The sequence below is a fragment of the Nicotiana attenuata genome, unplaced genomic scaffold (assembly GCF_001879085.1).
Source record: "Nicotiana attenuata strain UT unplaced genomic scaffold, NIATTr2, whole genome shotgun sequence".
Lineage (NCBI taxonomy): Eukaryota > Viridiplantae > Streptophyta > Magnoliopsida > Solanales > Solanaceae > Nicotiana > Nicotiana attenuata.
In genome coordinates this window covers 1,207,892-1,213,891 of record NW_017670247.1, presented here as the reverse complement: position 1 = coordinate 1,213,891, position 6,000 = coordinate 1,207,892, and positions in this window count along the sequence as shown.

Below are 6,000 nucleotides of genomic sequence, written 5' to 3'. Positions count from 1 at the left end.
GAAGTGATCTCAAAATGCCTTTACTTATTTTCCTTGAATGTCCTTACGTCTTCAACATTGTTTCATTGCTTCCTTACTAAACTGACTTTTAAAACAGGCTGAAAATTGTGCGTGCATGTCACGTCACTAGAACTAGCATGAAAAGAATTGCGGAGGGAGCAGGGAACTATATAAAATGACTAGAAATGGTGGGAAACAGAGAATTGCATTAGACTGACGGTGAAAGGATTTAAACAACAAAACAAGCGAACTAGACTAGCGTTACAACCCTTGAACAAACCTAGACAGCACTTCACAAGCTACTACGACTAAACAAAGCAAAGTAAAAAGATAGAAGATTTGAGTCACAAGATAATGTCCGGATTACAACCCTGAAAATAACCCGGACAACAGAAATGACAACAAAATAAACCACCAAGACTCCGGAAGATGGAGCGCCTTTCCAACTACCAAACTTGACATCTTAGCCACTGGATTGCCCATCAAAGTTGCTGGGGCCTTCATTCACCGAGTTTCCGAGAGTATTCTTATACTCCCTGTCGCCATGGATATTTCCTACAAAATGTGCCCCATCATGTGTAGGTAAAGGATTCTGTGCAATATTCTGGATGCCACTGTCCTGGACCGCAATTATCCCTTCCTGAATCATTCTTTCTATCTCTCTTTTCAAATCTCGGCAACCTTCGACATCGTGCCCCTGGCACTGGAATGGTATTCACACCTTTTAGAAGGATCAAAGCTTCTTGCACGCTTGTCCACATGATTCGGAGGAACCGGTGTAATCAAGTTATAATGCTTTAGTTTCTCAAACAAGTCAGCATAGGACTCATCGATGGGGGTGAAAGTTTCCTGCTTCTGTGCCCTTTCTTACCTGAAATTTTGGTTAGCCCGCAAACTTGCTCCAGGGGGAGTCTTGTAAGCTCTTGGAGATGGGTATGTGTTTTGAGTTGGGTAGGCATTTTGTGGAGTGGGTGTGTGCCATTGCGCCTGGGTAGGATGTTGGGGATATGTATGGGCATGGTGGACAGAGAAGTGGGAACTACGTGGTGGGTAATAATGTTGTGGAGTGTGGGGACGGGGACGAGGTTGATGGTAATGTGGGGATGGCCCCCCTGACCAAGTTCTCGAGTCAACTACCGCCACATCTTCTTTCTTTTTCTTTCCAAGTACCCCTCCGCTCTGGATGGCCTGAGTGGTTTCCTTGATTGCTGAATAGCTCATGATTTTGTCGGATTTGAGCCCTTCTTCAACCATACTTCCCATTTTCACTACCTCGTTAAAAGATTTTCCCACTGCTGACACCAGGTGACAATAATAAGTAGGCTCCAAAGCCTGCAGAAAATAATCGACCATTTCGCCCTCCTTCATTGGAGGATCGACCCTTGCAGCCTGCTCTCTCCACCGGAAACCGTACTCCCTGAAGCTTTCCCCGGGCTTCTTCTCAATTTTAGTCAGTGACAGACGATCCGAGACAAATTCGAGATTATACTGAAAGTGGCACGCAAATGCTTGGGCCAAATCATCCCACGTGTACCATCGGCCATGATCCTGTCGTGTGTACCATTCCAAGGCCGTACCCCTGAGACTTTGACTAAAGTATGCCATCAATAACTCATCCTTTCCCCCAGCTCCTCTCATTTTACTACAAAACCCCCTTAGATGAGCTACCGAATCGTCGTGTCCATCGTACAAATCAAACTTGGGTAGCTTGAACCCTGCTGGCAACTGTACATCGGGAAACAAGTACAAATCTTTATAAGCCACACTGACTTGGCCACCCAACCCTTTCATGTTCCTGAAGGACTGCTCCAGGCTTTTTACTTTTCGAATCATCTCTTCCTGCTCCGGGTTTTAAGCGGCTTTTCAGTTTCCACCGGGAACTCGAAGTGAGGGGTGTAAGAATATGGCTCAGGAACTTTAAAGGTAGGCTCAGGAGGATAGTACTGACTGTCGTGAGCTTGAAACAGGGGCTCAATGGAAGATCTTTGCAGTGTGGCAGGTGGAGGCGCCACAAAAATAGGGGTAATTGATGGGGGAGGGTTTTGTTTAGGTGGTGGAGCTTGGGGAAGATAGGAGGTGGTGCCATAACTCTGTTGGTAGAAAGGGAAAGGTGAAGATGAACTCGCTGGAGGAAGCTCCTGAGACTGAGCCAAAGGTGGGATATATGCTGGATTAGCGGGATAAACTGGCGCCGGCTGACCCTTAGCCCAAGCCTGATGTATCTCTGCCATCTGGTGCCTCAACTTGTACATCTCTTCCTTCATCGCTTTGATATCTACCATTTTTACCTCTTTCGATGGGTCCACGATACTGGCGTCTGACTCTTGCCCTGTCATGTTCATTTTGGTTTTTGCTCGGGTGTTGCAGGGATGGGTTACCAGGATGCCGACTGCCTTTTGTCCTCGTGTTGGGAAGAGGAGTTACCACTTTAAAACCACAAACCAACCACCTTTCTGGTATGACATGACAAACTGAAACCATCACGTTAGCGTTAGGGCATGTAACATATTGGTAACAGCTTTTGATCGGGCGCATGCGTCATCCCGGCTTTTCCTTATTTCCAATTGCAAACTTTTTCTTCCTTTGTTTTTCTTCTTTTTCCTTTTTTTTTCTTCACTCTTGCCTTTGTCCTCTCCCGTTCCTATTTCCTTCCTTTCTTGAGTTTTGTTTTTCCGCTCTTTTCTTTTCTTTTTGCCTTTTGTGGTTTTTCCTCTCTTTTTTTTTCATTTCCTTTTGGTTATGGTCGAATCCTATGGAGATTGCCTACGTATCACGACCCCGCGTGAATCAGACCGGGCGTAGTTCTTGCATAATAAATGTAAAGTAGAAGCAAAATTTTTTTTTTTTTGGGATTTTCAATTTTATTGATAGCAAATACGTCTATTACAAAGACTCAAGACTGACAGATTACACAATTAACAGACTCTAATGCAGAAACGAACTACAGACTCCACCATCCCTATTCCATTTTAAACGAAAATACAGACTCAATCAACTGACTGACTTTTAACGAAAAGGAAATACAGACTCCAGTAGAAAAGGAAATACAGACTCAAATGATCAACTCTAGTAGAAAAGGAAATACAGACTCAAAAGACAAACTCTGGTAGAAAAGGAAATACAGACTCAAAAGACAATCATGAATACATTAAAGCTCCTGGTGCCCGCGGGACATCGTTCGGTCTCGCCGCGGGCCTATATGCAAGTTCCCCTTATTTTGAATCGTGCTCATCCTGCACATTTATTAAGGTGATTTAATCACTTATTTTGACCTAAAAGAAAAAAAATGACACTATTTTTGTTCCAATTTCCAATTTTAAAACAAACGGCCGTTTTGCAGTTACGGCCTTTCAGCACTTCGGGGAGAAGATTTTAAGGCTGTGCCTGCTAACCGTTGAAACTGACTCAGGGTGGCTGTTCTTGCAAAAACAGCCTTCCGGCGCCCTTTTTGGGGACATTCGGCTTATTTTAAACAAGAATGGGGGCACCCGACTTATTCCTGATGAAATTAAGAATTTTGGCATTTTTGGCTATTTTTGAAAAGGGGAGGTTGGACCCGATGAGGGTTGCTTACGTATCTCACATCCGGTGAGAATCAAACCAGCGTAGTTCGGGCAAATAAATCTAACTATTTTGAAAACAAGACTCTTTTTGTTTTGTCTTTGTTGGAAAATACACTATTTCTGAAAGCAAGACTCTTTTTTATATTTTCTTTTTCAGTGGCAACTAAACAACTAATTTGAAAATAAAACTCTTTTTTTCTTTGTTTTTCTCAAAAAAAAAAACGGCAGCATTTCGGCACTACTTGGACATTGGTTTTCTAATATAGGAAATTAACTCTCTCCACTGCTATTTTCTCTCTTTCCCTCTTTGTTTTTTTTTTCAATTTTTCCCAGATATTCAAAGCCGGTCAGCATGCGAGTCCAAAACAGATAAATGCACAAGTAGGATGCATCAGGATGGTCATTATTCTGGGTACACCTGTCCTAGACGGACCCAACCCCTGTGTTGAGTCCCCTAAGTCATATGCACGTGATGCAAATAAGCGTTCCTACTAGGGATCCGGCATGAGGTCAAGTTATTCTAGGTTCAAAGCCTGGGTATAAGTTCTAGACTGTGTACCCGAGCGGACAACTCGAGTCGAGGAGGGGGCTACGTACCGGGAACCAAAAGGCCATCCGGCTTAGTAACTTGTCCGGCCTCTTTCTTATTTCAAGGTATTGACACTAACAGAATAGGGAGTCTCAACCAGTAAGCACATCCCCGGAGATGAGAAGAGAAGGGTTTCGGCACAGTTTATATACAGTTCAGATAATATCAAAGCGGTAAAAAGCTACATTTTGCATATTTAGCATGAAACATGTAGGAAAATCAGATAAAGCCAAATACAACAATATATCTAAGCTCGAATTCTGAACCCTGAACCAAAGTTCTGGGTTCTTCTCCCCAGCAGAGTCGCCAGAGCTGTCACACCTCCCTTTTCACTATACCCCCGGGGAGGGTGTAAAGGAGTTTTTCCAATTAAAGGACAATCGGAACGGAATTTATTATTAATATTCAGAGTCGCCACTTGGGAGATTAATGGTGTCCCAAGTCACCGGTTGAATCCCGATCCGAGGAAATTATGACTCTGTTAACAGTCCGCAAACCAGAAATCCGAGTAAGGAATTCTGTTAACCCGGGAGAAGGTGTTAGGCATTCCCGGGTTCCGTGGTTCTAGCACGGTCGCTCAACTGTTGTATTTGATTTTATCTCATTTCAAAACATGTCCTAGATTATGTGCTTTTATTAGTAAACCGCTTTTATTTCTATTTTTAATAAGAATTGCAACGTCGTGAAAATGCGTCTCGAACCACGTCGCACCAGTGCACCCGTGATTGTTAACACATTTCGACTTCGTTGAGATTATGGATTTGGGTCACATAAATGTGCACCCGAATTTAGAAAAATAATATTATTAAAATACGCGCCTAAAGTAACTACGCGTTTGGCTTTGCGAGGGCCATGAAATTTTGCGAAATGGCACGCCTCGGATTCTAAGGTTGAGTTAAAGCTAATTAAAACGAGGGCCACGCAATTGTCATTTTTGTTTGGCATGGCATACCTCGAAACTATTTAAAAAAAAGGTAAACTATGCCTATGAGATTTAATACTTTTTAAAAATAAACTTGATTCTACTAACTGAATTAGGACCCAATTAAGGAGAGGGTCATTTAATTTAAAGTCCAGTGCTAGCCGTCTCTCAAATTAGGCCCAAAATACTATTTGTAGGCAAGCAGCGCATTAGACCTCTGAAGACCCAGCGTAAATACCACAAACAAACCCAACGAAAAGATACAACAGCTGGAGCACAAGGAACCGGGACCAAGGCCTGGAGAACCCCATTATGAGAGCACGTGCGACTAATATTGGGCCTGGGGTCCAAGTGAACCCAACTGCAGGTGTGATGGCATAAGAAAAGACTTCAAGATAATCAATACATGGAGAAGGGCCCAAGAGGCTCATATTCCTGTGCACTTAACATCGCAAAGGCAAACCATTACTATGCTGAAAATTGATTAGAGTTAATCTAAATATAAAAAAAAATCAAAAATACTCAAACTATGGTCACATGCATATATTGACTATCCCAACCACAGGAAACGAATTTAGGCGAGACACACTAATTATTGACTATTTTTATGCTTTGGAAACTGTTCCCAATTATCCTGTATGGATTGTTCAAGTAGCTCAAACCTACAGTGAAACATGCTAAAGGCTACGAAATTTGAGGGAAATCAAATACCACAATTGACCAGGTTACTAAGAGACTATCAGGTTCACTCACACTAGGTCAATGATAGAACCTGACAGTACCTCCATGAGCCATAAACCAAGCTATCAAACTATATAATATTCCAGTACACTTCAAATACACAATACTTGAGAAAATCAAGTAAAGGATGAACTAAGAACTGATACACAAATCATTTTAAGTAATTATTACAGGCCGACTATGAA